At 48.0% G+C, this 16,768-nt stretch overlaps 1 protein-coding gene across 1 annotated transcript in view; it reads left to right on the forward strand.

The window, feature by feature from the left end:
• gnav1 (guanine nucleotide binding protein (G protein) alpha v1) overlaps positions 1–16,768 on the forward strand; it is an 80,763-nt gene that overhangs the window by 56,493 nt on the left and 7,502 nt on the right. The gene's annotated exons all lie outside the window — the stretch shown is intronic.

Below are 16,768 nucleotides of genomic sequence, written 5' to 3' on the forward strand. Positions count from 1 at the left end.
TAATACCTGTTATCTAAAAACCTACACACATATGCTCCAGCTCGAACCCCCCCCTCCCGGACCCCTCTTTGGATAGTACCTCCATTATCCCCCGCTCCTAACCAGACACTACCATTATAAGCTAGCTTTTATTCTCTCCACCACTTCTAACCACATTGACATTTTGGATTCATTACTACGTCTTCTCTTCATGGACAGGGACTTAACTCATTGACTGCCACGCTGTTTTACCATCTTTACTCAATGGCGCCAGCGTTATTGACCATTTTCGCGATGTTTGCGGACCCATCGTGTGTTCTGTATTATAGCTACGGAGGTAATAGTATGGCTCATCTGACAGGCATTGTTTATAGTCCAACACTGACAAACCAGTTCATTTATACATACTTTAGTTTGTGCGCTATTCATCGCCCTTTTTCAAAATAATCCAGTCTTTTTCTAGATTGCGAGATATGACGTGTTATATGCATATGCCCAAATCGTTTGGGTTGCTCGCCTGAAACCTATATTATTTCCAAATCAAAGGTATATACCATATATGTTTCTTCACAAAATCATCAAGGGGGGGGGGGGGGGGGGGGGGGGTCGTTTTACCTCGAAGCTGCGATGGTTACCAAAAGCATGTTTTAGGTTCGGTCAAAATAGACCTAAAATAGACCTTACCTTAGTCAGAAGGTACTCCAAAATGAATAATCCCTGTCGTTCCATCGCAATCGCAATTACTCGTGTGCTTTGGGCATGGCTATCATACGGGAAACCATAGGTTTCAGGCGATCAAATCTCCGACAGATTGCTGTGTTCTGATTCACTTTGAGGGGGACGGGTTCCTGCAGCCAGATGCACAGAGAGAGAGAGAGACCCAGAGACTAGAGACCCAGTTCAAAAGGTAGATGATACTGCCACCTGGCGGGATTCGATCGTCATTGCAATTTTAACGTAGGCAGCGGTGCCAGGGAGACACAGGCAGGTCCACGCCAGTGTTTAGTATGGGGAAATCGAAAAAAAGGATCTAAAATGAAAAAACTACGTTTTTGGCGCAGAAAGAGTGGTAAAATAAAAAGAAACATTCATGTCGTCTATATTGATGGGTCTAAAAGTCACTGGAACGCACAGTAGATTGAGAGAGACTGAGGGCTTGAGCAAAATACTGAAGTAAGTGAAAAGAGTGACAGAAGTGCCTTGGACACCAGCATAATAACTAAATGTTGCATGAAATGTTCTGTGTTTGTTGACATGCTGGATATTGCTATTATTATTATTATTATTATTATTATTATTATTATTATTATTATTATTATTATTATTATTATTATTATTATTATTATTATTATTATTATTATTATTATTATTATTATTATTATTATTATTATTCATGAATGTTTCATGAGGTTTGTGGTTCAGTGAGGAATAAGAAATAGGTGAAATGTGTGTGTGTGATGTTATCTGATTGTTTGTCAAACTGTGTACATCCATGAGAGAGCCCTCTCACTTCACCAAGTTGCACCTGTCTGTCTGTCTTTCTTCCTTTCTTTCTTTTCTATTGGTTCAGTTGAAATAGGCTTTATTGGCATGACAGGACCGAGCAAAGTAGTTATTGCCAAAGCAATTCGATTATTTTCAAGCTTTCATATTGTCTCTGGTCTTGAACTGTGACAGACATATCTAGCAGCTTATCTGGCACAATCACTTATTTCCCTGAGACTATATTGTATTTTATCACAGTGTTGGTATTCTTTTCTTCCTGCCTCCCAGCTAAAATCTACCCAGAATACTAGATGCCCCAGAGACAGTGTGGTTAAAGGACCATACCAGTATAGTGATAAACCATTAAACCAAAGAAATTAAAACTAACTGGTAGCCTTGTCAAATAAATCGATGCGCGCATTAGACCAGAAAGGCACTACGGAAAGCAGGGTTTCCGTTAGAAAAAATTGTTGCCGGTCTCCGTGACCTGCAAGATTTCAATCTACCGGACAAATGAGATTAATTCCGGTCATAGTTTATTGAGCTTTAAAACAATTGATATAGGCTATATAAAGAATGTCATCCTCAAGGCATGTAGATTTATAATATTATTACTTAAAACGAGGCTACTTTTGCGTATAGTCATTAATATATTCCAAATAAAATAAGTCCCTCGATACTCCGTGCTGCTGCTGACTTGAAATAAAATAGACCGCGTATGTGGGCAGTCGGTCCGACACTAAACAGCAGTCTGTTATAATCACATTTTTATGAGCTAACGAATTCCGTTATATTGGACATTTGTATTAATTATATCAAGCGAAGAACTGAGAAATTTTGCAGAGAGAGACGGCAACATTATCGTGGGTTTGCGTGATGTATATCTCCACCTCCCAACGACTTGGTGCTGGTCATAATGTCCGGTGAAAACAACTCCCTCCAAGCACAACTTGACCACCCGAACCGTACCAAAACAGGCCAAAATTAAATAGCCCATGCGACGAACGATTCATTACATTCGTTTCATCGTTGCTCCACCAAGCAGCCGGTCCAACAATGAAAGCTGTTATCAGCGCGAGCCGGCCGCAGTTAGTTTGCAAGAAGCATCCAGCTGCAGACCCGCAGAGCAGCTTTCCAGGTCTGGGGACCGCACTGTGCCAGCAAAGCTGGTGGGTTCTGTGGGTCTGCAGCTGCATGCCTTCCGCAAATCCAGCAGCAAGCTCTCGCTGAGCGAAGCAACGACAACAAACGCAATGATTGTTTCGTTCATCGCATAGGCCACCCAACTCCAGCCCATCCAAATACAATTCAAATAATCAAACTGTGCCCAGAGGGAACTATTTTCACCGGACACTATGACCGGAGAGATTAAATATGTCGGACTTCAACAGATTTTGCCGGTCAAATACCGGTAATTACCGGCTAACGGAAACGCTGACGGAAAGTGATGAGAGAGAGAGATAGAGAGAGAGAGAGAGAGAGAGAGAGAGAGGTGCTTTCTCAGGAGACCATTTTGTTTCTTCTATATAATTTGTGACACACAATTAATAAAATACACAAGGTAGAAGCAAGTTTAACAGACGTTTTATTGCTGTTTAGGGGGAGGAAGAGGTTAGTGTAAGGCCCAGTGTTGTGAAGGGCCAGATTAAACCGAATATATATATTTATTTATATATATATATTTAATTGTATTTGTATATTCTCTAATATTCCCTGATATCCCTTGTATATTCCTTGTACAATATGCATTGAATATCCATTCTAGCCTACTGAACATCCCATAATAGTCTCCATTCTACTATTGGTCGAGACCTTGGTGCCAGGCTGCCATACCCCTCAGACCCAGTTCAAACGTACCGCTCCACATGTACGAACAAGTCCTAGTTCCGCGTAGGAATCTGACTACCGCACCACTAATGGGACTATTTGTTCATAGTGCGTATATATACTGCGCTACTAAAGTAGGACTTCCTTTTCAGTCCAGTTTCTTACCCTCCAATAGAGTCACAGACGTAAAGCCTCCCCGCGACGCCACGTGTGGGAGTAAGGCCAAGTTCGCCTACCATCGGTATTGAGACATCGTGTATATTAATATTTGAATAGTCATATTTGGCACTATATCGTCGAGTTGGACGTAGTCTATTAAGCTAATAATAGTCTGTTAATATATAGTGCTTCGTGCGGTGAGAATACTACCGTAGTCAGTACCCCATCGTTTCGGGCAGAGAACTGGCTGCTTATCCAGGGTGGTTGACCCCACGTGAAGCTGCACCCGAGGAGCCCCAGAGCCGACGAGCGAGTGGACCTGTATACCGGATTATTCTACCGACGACAGCCCGCCTTCCCAGGCACGGATTATGCTTTGTATACTTTGATTATTCCATGGATAAAGACCCCCGACACTGCCGTGTGTTGGAAAACCCCCCCCTGGAGAGGACGCAAGGTGAGGAGACGCTCTGCAAGACGAGGTCGCTTCACGTCTCTCCTCCGTGGACCGGATGACGCCGGCCCACAAAGAGTCCACCTGCTTTCATCTGTGGTCCAAGGATCGCCGGCGCATTGAACGGCACTACAGTGGGTTCACCTGGGATACCCTTGGCCGGATGAGGCAGCCGGATTCTACCCCCCCCCCCCCTCCTACTCCTGTCGGCTTACAAGCGACCGGATTAACCCCCCCTAGTGTGTCCAGTATATAATCATTAAAGTATCATTGCTGTTATTCCTTAAACTATTCCAGGTCGTATATGTACCACCTGCGCCTTCAGAGATTGGACATTCTCTATTGATATACCGACGAATACTCTTGCCATAAAAGTGCATACTAATTTCCATTCATAAATGTGATTGATTTGATTAAGTGCTTGCTCTACACACCATCGCTGTGTAGAAATAAAGACCTATTTCTAATTCGTACATTTGTGTTGGATCCGTTTCATCTACGTGACGGTGTTCATCATAATATATTTATGCCGAGTACTGGGTGGCCGAATATTAAGTACAAAGGTAGTGGTAGTAAGTATCATATCTAGTAATACAGTCAGGGAATTGTACCCCTCAGTTACAATTGGTCCTTCGAGCCGGAGGGTAATCAGTGTAATATTAATATAGTGTTATTAATATTGAAATGGCCTATGATGAACACTCCACGAAACGATCCTCCTAACCAACGCCCGCAGCGCGAACGACGGCTCCCTCAGTACTTAGAGGCTTACGCTGTCAGTCAACAACCTAGTCTTCTACTAACAGTAAACGCGGTAAAACTAGAAAGTAAAAGTATGTCTAACCCCAACGCCCAGACTACCCCGACCATAGAGGCCCCTACGGGTTCTAATGTAACTGACCAAGTTCACGGTGGGGACCAGTGGGAACCAGACATGACTTCACACCCCGCCAGTACTGAAGAAGTAGTCCCCGATGAGTCCCGGGAGGAATACAACGCTACCGAGAGAGAACTCGGCACGGAAGAAGACGGGGAGAGCACCGTGGAGATAGAGCTCCAAGGCTCCGCAAGGAGTACCCCGAGGGAAGGCTCCCCTATACAACCGCCTTCTCCCAGCGAGGCAGAGAGGACCCTACAGCAGGCCTTCCTCATCAGCCTGAACGCCGCTGCTGAACGCGACCGACTGCAGATCCAGCAGCGGAGCGAAGAAGAGCATATACGTCTAGAACTAAGACGCATTCAGAGAGAAGAGAATGTGGCCCGAGACCGAGCAGACAGCCAGCGAGCAGCTGCTGGTGCTCTACGGGACGCAGAGCGCGACAGACAGCAAGCGCAACTAATAGAACAGCTGATCAGACGGACAACACCCTCTCCCTCCGCCAGAGGCTCCAGGAACTCGTCTAGACACACCTCCGGGGCGGCATCCCCTAGCCGAGTAAACAACCCTGAACTTGACCAACAGACGAGGTCTATACCCCCCACAGACCACCTCCCCCCACCGGTCCAAGCGAGACCTAGCAACCGGGAAGGAGCAGCATATCCTGTGGAGAGGCTAAACCAGAGACTACAAGCACTGGATGACCTAACTGAAGACGAAGAGGAAGAGGAGGAGAACCACGCCCGACGACAGCACAGTACTCTACCGGACCAGGAGGTCCGGTACAGCCCAGGCTATACTCCCGCGGAGCTGCGCTACAGACCCCCGACTCTATACACGGGTGAGCACGACGCACGACCCGCACCGAGGAACAGCACCTGGACAAGCGGGCCATGGTACACTGCCGGTACCAGCCCATACCAAGGAGCGGGAGGAGACTCGCCTAGGAGGCCTCTCCCCCAACGCTCGCCGATGTATCCACAGTCAGCGTCATACATTGGCCCGCCTATGGTACCCGACTTCACCCAAGAGAACCGGGCCCAGTATACGGAACTCCGCATGTGTCTGGAGACCATGTTGGTGGATGTATTGGATGAACGCCACAAATACGCCATCCTACTGAAGCACTTAAAGGTACCCCGCGCACATAATATAGCGCTCGCCTACGCGACTTCCACCACCCCATACACAGCAGCGCTGGTAGCATTGGACCAGAGGTATGGGCGCATATGGGATTACGTGATCCAGGAGATCCGACACATCGACCGCTTACCCCCAGCAATAGACAATCGAGCACTGGACGACCTGTCCATCAGAGTGCAGTCCCTGGTAGGGATGTTGGGAGCGCAGAGAGAGAAGGGGAGGCATGAACTTTACGCCAACTCAAATGTGGAAAGGATCTTGGAGAAGCTGCCGCCCGCTCGACAGGAGCGTTTTAGGCGGCAGAGAGACCAACGAGACCCGAATGGCCCCGAACCGAACCTCCTCGATCTAGCAGACTTCCTGGCGAGAGAAGTCAGCAGCCTACGGCTAGATACATTCGGACGGAGCACCCCTGGCTCCAGAGAAGGAACCAGACGACTAAATGATGGAAGAAGATCGGTGACTGTGATGCACCAATCGGAGTCAGTACCGAGCAGCAGGAGCCACAGTACCCCCTCCAGAACGGAGAAGTGGAAGATAGTGTGCCCCTACTGTGAGAAAGAACACTGGCTAGCGCAATGTGACTCCTTCCCCAAGCTGAACGCGGAGGAAGCAAGTCAATGGATAAAGTCCAACAAGCGCTGTTTTCGCTGTGCGCGCTCACACATGGCAGCCGAATGCCGCTTAAAGAAAAGGTGCACCAAGTGCGATGGAGCCCATCTGGACATACTTCACGACAGTAACAGACGGCGCCCTTCACCCGCACCATCCAGCCGCAAAGCGAGCGTCATGTACATCGATCCCGCCAGCAGCAGTGGAGCCCGAGTACTCCTAAAAGTAGTGCGTGTGACACTAAGCTACCAGAATAAAGTCCTGGACACTTACGCCGTCCTCGATGACGGGTCAGAGAAGACCCTGCTGCTCGCCTCCGCTGCGGCCCAGCTAGGGCTGCGGGGAAGCGAAACCCAAATGACAATTCGGACAATAAGACGAGATTTGAAGACGATAAAGGGCGAGAATGTCTCATTCTCTATCGCAGCAAGCGGCCAGCCTGAGCGACGGTACCAGATTACAGACGCTTTCACCAGCCAAGAAATAGGACTGTCGCGGTACACATACCCCGTCGCCAAGCTGATGGAGAAATATGCACATCTGCGCAAGTTACCGATCCCGCTCATAGACAATGCTATGCCGACCCTGTTGATAGGCTCCGACCATGCAGACCTCATTGTCCCGATAGACCGGGTTCATACCGGACCCCGAGGCTGTCCTGCAGCAGTCGAGACCCGTTTGGGATGGACTCTCCAAGGCCCGCTCGCCAAATCTCTCAACCGAAGTACAGCCACTAGATGTCTCCACTCCCGAGTCACAGAGGGAGAAACCGCACTCCTGCAACACGTAGAGCGGCTATGGACCTTGGAACAAATGCCCTTTAAGAACGGAAAGAAAGACATTCGCTCTAAAGATGACATTTACGCCATTCACCTCCTCGAGACAGGGACCAAGAGAGTCCCGGTCAACGGCGTGTTGAGATACGCCACGCCACTCCTGCGGCGAGAAGGAATGCCTACTTTCCACGCCAAGACAGACGCCACAGAACGGTACCTGCTGAACACGGAGCGGCGCTTAGCCAAGAACCCCGCCCAAGAGAGTGTATACCGCGCTGAGATTGAGAAGCTCATCACAGCGGGACACGTCACAAAGATGGACATTAAAGAGGCTAACCAGACCACTGAATCGTGGTACGTGCCTCACCACAAGGTCCATCACAACGGTAAAGACCGCATAGTATTTAACTGCAGCTACCAGATCGGATCCCAAAATCTGAATAAAGAGTTACTGCCCGGTCCCACACTCGGCCCCTCCCTACTCGGCGTTCTACTCCGCTTCCGCCAGGAAAAGGTGGCCATCAGCGGGGACATTAAAGGAATGTTCCTGCAGGTGAGACTAGTAGAGGCGGACAAGCCCCTGTTACGGTTCCTATGGAGAGAGAAGCCAGGAGATGAGCACCCAGCCATCTACCAATGGGAAGTCCTCCCCTTCGGAACGACGTGCAGCCTCTGCTGTGCTACATTTGCACTACAGAAACATGTAGCAGAGGACCCAGCAGCGGACGAAGAGGTCCGACACAGCGTAAAGAACAGCTTCTACGTAGACAACTGTCTACAAAGCCTTTCAACCCAGGAAGAAGCCGAGGCTCTCCTGATTAAACTCCGCGCCTCATTGATCAAAGGCGGCTTTGATCTCAGGCAGTGGGCCAGCAGCGACCCGCAAGTACTGCGCAGCCTCTCCTCCGAGGACAAGGCAGCCAGCAGCGAGACCTGGATGGCTACAATCCCGGGAGAAGCCCAGGAGATGACCCTGGGATTGGTGTGGCGATTCAAAACAGATTCGCTTCACTACAGACACAAGCCCCTGACTACGGAGCAGGGAAGGCCGGCGGCGGCGCCGACCACCAGACGGAGTGTGTACACAACACTCGCCCGACAATATGACCCGCTAGGATGTATTCTACCGTACACCACCAGGGCAAAAATGATTGTACGAGCATTGTGGGACAAGGACCAGGGCTGGGACGACCCCATTCCCGCACATCTTGCATCCACCTGGAGAGAGTGGGAGATGGAGCTCCACTCACTCCCAGGCGTTAATATGCGCCGAAGCTACTTCCCACCCACGGTGAGGCCAGAGACATGTAAAATGGACTTACACGTCTTCAGTGACGCCTCAGAGGTCGCATACGGATCAGTAGCCTACTTGCGGGCCCAAGAGAAGGGGGGAGAGATCTACACAGCATTTGTCCTCGCCCGCTCGAGAATAGCCCCATGCAAGCAACAATCTATCCCACGTCTAGAGCTCTGTGCAGCCCTAGCCGGAGCGCACCTAGCCACGCTCATCCAACGTGAGCTCACCATACCGGTGTCTAGAACAATCCTGTGGTCAGATTCCACGACGGTACTCGCCTGGATCAAATCGGACTCATGCAAGTACAAAGTCTTCGTGGGAGTCAGAGTCACCGAGATTCAAGACTTAACCGAAGAGTTAACCGGAGAAACAGAGTGGCGCTACGTTGATACAAAACAGAACCCAGCTGACGTCATCACCCGGGGGATGCCCCTGGATGACCTCACCCGTCGCAATGTCTACAGTGACGGCCCCGCATTCCTAAGACTCCCGGAAGGACAGTGGCCCATGCCTATCCCGAGGGAAGCAAGTCCAGAGGAGGTGGAAAATAAGAAGTCTGTGTTCTGTGGATTGAGCACCGTAGCCTCCACCGACCCTAACATAGACGATTGCACGTCCATAGAGAGTGCACAACAAAGAACATTCCTGCGGTACCACCCGGAGTGCAAGTCCCCCGCTGATATGTCAGCAGCTAACTACGAGGAAGCAGAATTGCTTCTACTGCAGCGAGCCCAGAGAGACTCGTTCCCCGATGAATTGGCCTGTCTACAGGGAGGAAAGCCCGTCCCATCCGACAGCAGATTAATTCATCTGGCCCCCGAGAGCGACGCTCATACCCTCATCAGAGTGGGTGGTCGCCTACGCAGAGCCCCCAATCTACCGGATGACATTAAATACCCGATCGTATTGAACAGCCGACACAAGGTCACAGAGCTGATTATAAAGAAATACGATGAGGATGTACATCACGCAGGAGCAGAAAGAGTCTTCGCGGAAATCAGACGTCGTTACTGGATCCTACAAGGAAGAGAGGCGGTACGACGCTTCCAGCAAACATGTCTAGACTGCCGCAAGTGGCGCGCGCAGCCCAGCATACCAAGGATGGCTGACCTTCCTCCATGTCGCCTCCGAATCGGTGACAAGCCATTCCACTCAACGGGTATGGACTGCTTTGGCCCGCTGCACATAAAGAAAGGAAGAGGAACCGAGAAGCGGTGGGGTATTGTATTCAAATGCATGACCACCAGAGCGATACACATCGAGCTTCTCCCGACCATGAGCACAGACTCATTCCTTATGGCCTTCCGTAGATTCACATCACGGAAAGGAAGACCGTCTACCCTATTGTCCGATCATGGGACAAACTTCAAAGGCGGCGAAAGAGAGCTGAGAGAGAGCTTCCAAGCTATGGGCCCAGAACTTAAGACCCACCTCGCTCCAGCACAGGTTGATTTCCAATTCAACCCCCCAAACGCACCCCACTTCGGTGGCACTTGGGAACGAGAAGTGCGCTCCATAAAGACAGCCCTGTACGCAGTACTTGGGGCCCAGACTGTGGCGGAAGAAGTCCTAATGACAGTCCTCACGGAGATTGAGGGAGTACTTAACTCGAAGCCCCTCGGATATGTCTCCAGTGATGTGGCGGATATCGACCCAGTTACCCCCAACACACTCCTGATGGGGCGGCTAGATCCTGCATTACCCCAGACAATGTACCGGCCTGAAGAAGCGAACGGCCGACGAATGTGGAGGTACAGCCAAGTATTAGCCGACAAGTTTTGGAGCAGTTTCCTACTGCACTACCTACCGTCTCTACAGACCCGCCAGAAGTGGGTAAAGGAGAGAGACAATTTGACAGAAGGAACAGTCGTCATGATTATTGATCAATCACTGCCCAGAGCTATGTGGCCGGCCGGCCGCGTAAGCAAAGTGATCACCGGTGCCGACGGCAAGGTCCGAGCAGCTGAAGTGCTCGTCCAGGGTCGCACTTACACCCGTCCCGTGGCGAGGCTCATAGAACTGCCCCGACTCCCAGACACAATCGATGATGACCATGACCCTATAACCCTATGACTTTGTGAAGTTGACTGACCCCTACAGCAATCCCTTATGTGTAAATAGACAACGCGATTAATCTGTCTCTGTTTAACTGATTAGGTCTGGGACCAATCAGGGGGTGGCTGTTGTGAAGGGCCAGATTAAACCGAATATATATATTTATTTATATATATATATTTAATTGTATTTGTATATTCTCTAATATTCCCTGATATCCCTTGTATATTCCTTGTACAATATGCATTGAATATCCATTCTAGCCTACTGAACATCCCATAATAGTCTCCATTCTACTATTGGTCGAGACCTTGGTGCCAGGCTGCCATACCCCTCAGACCCAGTTCAAACGTACCGCTCCACATGTACGAACAAGTCCTAGTTCCGCGTAGGAATCTGACTACCGCACCACTAATGGGACTATTTGTTCATAGTGCGTATATATACTGCGCTACTAAAGTAGGACTTCCTTTTCAGTCCAGTTTCTTACCCTCCAATAGAGTCAAAGACGTAAAGCCTCCCCGCGACGCCACGTGTGGGAGTAAGGCCAAGTTCGCCTACCATCGGTATTGAGACATCGTGTATATTAATATTTGAATAGTCATATTTGGCACTATATCGTCGAGTTGGACGTAGTCTATTAAGCTAATAATAGTCTGTTAATATATAGTGCTTCGTGCGGTGAGAATACTACCGTAGTCAGTACCCCATCGTTTCGGGCAGAGAACTGGCTGCTTATCCAGGGTGGTTGACCCCACGTGAAGCTGCACCCGAGGAGCCCCAGAGCCGACGAGCGAGTGGACCTGTATACCGGATTATTCTACCGACGACAGCCCGCCTTCCCAGGCACGGATTATGCTTTGTATACTTTGATTATTCCATGGATAAAGACCCCCGACACTGCCGTGTGTTGGAAAACCCCCCCCTGGAGAGGACGCAAGGTGAGGAGACGCTCTGCAAGACGAGGTCGCTTCACGTCTCTCCTCCGTGGACCGGATGACGCCGGCCCACAAAGAGTCCACCTGCTTTCATCTGTGGTCCAAGGATCGCCGGCGCATTGAACGGCACTACAGTGGGTTCACCTGGGATACCCTTGGCCGGATGAGGCAGCCGGATTCTACCCCCCCCCCCCCTCCTACTCCTGTCGGCTTACAAGCGACCGGATTAACCCCCCCTAGTGTGTCCAGTATATAATCATTAAAGTATCATTGCTGTTATTCCTTAAACTATTCCAGGTCGTATATGTACCACCTGCGCCTTCAGAGATTGGACATTCTCTATTGATATACCGACGAATACTCTTGCCATAAAAGTGCATACTAATTTCCATTCATAAATGTGATTGATTTGATTAAGTGCTTGCTCTACACACCATCGCTGTGTAGAAATAAAGACCTATTTCTAATTCGTACATTTGTGTTGGATCCGTTTCATCTACGTGACAGTGTTCATCATAATATATTTATGCCGAGTACTGGGTGGCCGAATATTAAGTACAAAGGTAGTGGTAGTAAGTATCATATCTAGTAATACAGTCAGGGAATTGTACCCCTCAGTTACACCCAGGTTACACAAGGGGAAAACAGCAACGTTGTATTTTCGAATGATTTCGTTTGCATGTCCAAGTTAAATGGCAACAGCGTTTTAGCTGGCATTTTCGTTCTCCTAGCGGCAATGCTCCAAGGGGTTTTTCGTTCTCAAAGTCCCTTGGAACGGTGCCATGTAACCTCGCGCGAGCCGGAGCCGTTCACGTCCAACGCCCTTGCACACTAGACACCGACGTCCGCGTGCCCTCACCAACGTCCGTGAGAACGTTGAAGAGAACAGGATCCAGACATATTGTTCCAGCACTGGATTAGTCAACATGAACGACCAAGTAGCTCAGGTGTTTATTCGTTTTAACTTCTTTAATTCACATTTTCTTTAGTTTGCAATAATGCAACTGCAAGCCAATGTTCCAAGACATATTGCCTTTTATTTGTAATTGTTAGCCTATTTGAATCCACCATTTAGGGCTAAACGGTGTATTCAAATAGCCTAACAAATAAAAGGTAATATGTCTCCCATTGGCTTGCAGTTGCATTATTTACTTGATCGTATTTTTATTGCACTGTAGACAGCGCAAGCCCACGCACCTGCGTATTGTACGTAAATGCCAGTGTGTTGGAGCAGGAGAAAAAAGGCTACAGTCCAGTGTGTAATTTACGAGAGAGCAGGTTTTGCTTGTGAGATATATATTACGGTATCGTAATATAAGTTTAAGGAGAAGTGGAGTAACGGTGAAGAGACGTTGGGCTGAGTTCGGTTGCGTCTGAATGATGCCATATGTTACATGTGTGTTTTGATGTTAAACATTAAATGTAATACTTGTTCAAATTGGTACCCCTGTCCCCTCCCAGTTAATAGAGTGACCGAGTATATCTTCTTCCTCTGTCTGTTGATTGTTGCTGAATTGAGATATCAGGCTGATAGGTCCAAACTCTTTCACTCTGAGTTTTTCTTGCAGTGTTCGTCTCTCAAAAGGTATTGTTTTGAGGGATTTACTGAATTTTCGAGGTTGGAATTTTCTGCCTCCATGGTAGTAGTTAGCAAGCTAGCTAACTCTCCGTTCTGTCTGACTAGGGAGTGACGAACACACCAGTGACTCTGCTTGCTTGGAGCGCTAGAAAAATGCGCCCTCAGACATCATATTTGAAGACGCTGATTGGCTCAATTTAGTGGCTTGGTCCATTTATATTGGCTGCGTTGCGCAGTGAGGCGTTAATGTCTAGCGCCCAGGAGAGAGTGACGTGACACACAAACAGAGGGGGGATGAATAGGACGCACAAACAATGATTTATATTTGATATATTAACTCATTCCCCGCCAACAACGAGTTTACTCGTTATTGGGCGCCATGCGTTGAACGCCAACAACGAGTAAACTCGTTATTTGGTCCGTTTTTATCGATTTTAATATTCGATTCAATGTCACAGACCTGTATGTTGCCGTTAAAAGGCATACTGGGACCCTGAGGGTGCAGTACCGGCCAGATCCTGCTAGATGGCAGTGTCGCCCACCCTTTGAAACCTTATATCGCACCCTGTGTTAACTAAACAAAACAAACAAAGAAAACACAACAGTTAACTACAATACAACTACAATAACTACAACAGTACACATAACACATAATTATTTATCATTGCGTCAGTGAACTGTGATAATGATGAATGGTCAGAACATGATTATTAGTCATCACATGAACAGGTAATCTCAAAGTGAGCGGAAAGAGTTTTAAATAAGTGAAACGATGTTATTGAACGGATATGAACAGGTAGATTGTTCCAGTCAGAAGGAGCCTTAAACTTAAATGATTTTGCCAACTGATCATGTAGACACAGTTGGAACTTCAAAATAAACTTAAATCCCTCCAGGCGCTAAATTTAGATGGAGCCAAGTAATTCGCTTCATCCGACCACTTCGAAACGCATCTGGCACACTCGATCCATAAATTGTGCCAAATTATGTCCGGGACCAGATGGACACCAATACTGGAAATTGTGATCAGACAATTGGAATATTCTTTTTGGAATACCCCCGATCAAAGGTAAGGACTATCTGACTTCTTCTGATCAATTTCAGCTTGATCCAACAATGTTTTCATATATCGATCCAGCTGATCAGCGTCTGTAGTGTTCAACACAAATGCTGTTACTGGCCATCAAAGCATAAAATAACGACCCCCCCCCCCTTCTTTCATGCATTCATGATGAAACATAATACCTATTATATACATTTGATTTGGAAATAGTAGCATGTCCAGGCAAGAAACGCCAACTCTTATAGTAGAATATAACTCAGCTTTTCAGGAATTATCCCGGATCACTCCTAAACTATACTTATATTCACCACGGGATAACGTGTGAACGTATGCATGAAAAAACGATCTCTTTTTTGCATGTTCGACGGAAGAAAGTCACTGTCAAATGACTATAGTATTGTCTCCATAGCTATAATATAGAATATAGATATAGCTCTACAAACAAGGTGACGCACCCCTATCTTTAAAGCGTGGCATAGCTAGAACGGGACAAGGCTAATCCCTGGCGCTGAATGAGTTAACGTTATTGTGCATTTTAAACACAAACATACTTAAAATTTGTAATTATTATTTATTTTATTTATGTTTAGCCTATTATATTTTTAGGGGTCGAAATCGAAAATCCAAAACCACTATTTCTTCTTTCTTCTTCTTCTCTCCACCAGGGGGGCGGCACCCTAGCGCCCTCTATGGACCAGCCGCCACTGGTGTGCAATGAATGTAGATGGATGGGTTAGTGTTGCATAGAGTCATTGAGCATCCTGATGGCCTGGGGATAGAAGCTCCTTCTGAGTCTCTCTGTACTGGCCATGAGACTCCGGTAGTGCTTGCCTGACCGCAGAAGTGCAAAGAGCCAGTTGTTTGGGAGGCTAGAGTATTTGACTATTCTCTTAGCCTTGGCCCTGCAACGCCTGGTGTAAATGTCCTGGGGAGTAGGAAGCCAACCTCCAATTGTGCATTCAGCTGATCGAGCCACTCTCTGCTGCGGTTGTGTGCGGTGCTATTCCCAAACCAGGAGGTGATGTTACCAGTCAGGATGCTCTCTATTGTGCATGAGTAGAAGTTCTTTAAGATCTTCTGACTCATTTTGAACTTCCTTAGACCCCTAAGGAAGTAGAGGCGCTGCCATGCCTTCTTCACTACACTCTCTATGTGTGTGGTCCTTGGATATGTGGACTCTGAGGTACTTGAAATAGTTCACTCTCTCGACTGGTGCCCCATAGATGCTGAGGGGGCTGTAGTTCCTTGCCCCAGACCTCCTAAAATCCACAATAAGTTATTTGGTTTTGCTGACGTTCAAGGAGAGGCTGTTCTACTGGCACCACAGCGCCAGGTTCTCCACCTCTCCCAGGTAGGCCCTCTCGTTGTTTGCAGGCCCACCACAGCCGTGTCATCAGCAAACTTGCCGATTGTGTTGTTGTTGTGCTTTGCCACACAGTCGTGCGTGTAAAGTGAGTAGAGGTGGGGGCTCAGAACACAGCCCTGGGGGCCACCTGTATCGAGAGTGATGGATGAGGAGGTGCGGTTACCTGCTCTCACCACTTGGGGTCTTCCTGTCAGGAAGTCCAAGATCCACTGGCAGAGGTTGTAGTTCAGGCCCAGGTCTCTGAGCTTGACGACGAGCTTGGAGGGGACTATAGTGTTGAATAGCATTCTCACATAGTTACCCTGCCTCTTGTCCAGGTGTGATGCTGCCGTCCTCCGTGGACCAGTTGGGGCAGTATGCAAATTGCAGGGGGTCCAGGGTGTTGGCTATGGAAGTGAGAGCTACAGGGCGATAGTCATTGAGGTCAGCAGGCGTGGGTTCTTTCGGTACAAGGACAATAGTGGACTTTTTGGTGGGGATGACAGATTGTTCTAGGGCAGCGGTTCTCAAACTACGGGTAGGTGACAGCGCATTGGCCAATTTTTTTAAATAAAATTACTCTGCTTGATTGCTTTTTGGAGGAACATAATGTAGCACAAAATGATTTGAAGCCCATCATCTGTAGCCACATAGAAGGGCTCATTGATCAATTTCAGAATTATTTCCCCGAAAGAAAGATCACGGACAATTTGAACAACTGGATCCAAGATCCGTTCCTTGCGCATGACGCAACAGGCCTCCCACTGTCTGAGCAGGAGGCATTGATCGATCTTTCTTGTGACAAGCTACTGAAAGTCCAGTTCACTGGACAGGCCCTCGCAAAGTTTTGAATATCAGTCCGGAATGACTACCCGGTGCTGTGTAATGCTGCGCTGAAAAAGCTTGTCCCGTTTGCGCCAACATACCTCTGTGAAGCGGGATTCTCGGCTCTGACATTAATAAAAAATAAATACAGATCTCGCCTCAGAGTAGAAGCGTATCTGCGCCTCTTTCTCAGCACAACGCAGCCACGTATCATGGAACTATGTTCAAATGTACAAGCACACCCTTCCCATTAAGTCTCGTTTTTGTTTATTCTTGAAAAGCGCATGTGAACGCATTTAAAAGAAAAAGGCTAAATATGTCTCGATCGTTTTATAAATGTGTATACAGAAACAA

This window comes from Notolepis coatsorum (genome assembly GCF_963971535.1).
Source record: "Notolepis coatsorum genome assembly, chromosome: 7".
NCBI lineage: Eukaryota > Metazoa > Chordata > Actinopteri > Aulopiformes > Paralepididae > Notolepis > Notolepis coatsorum.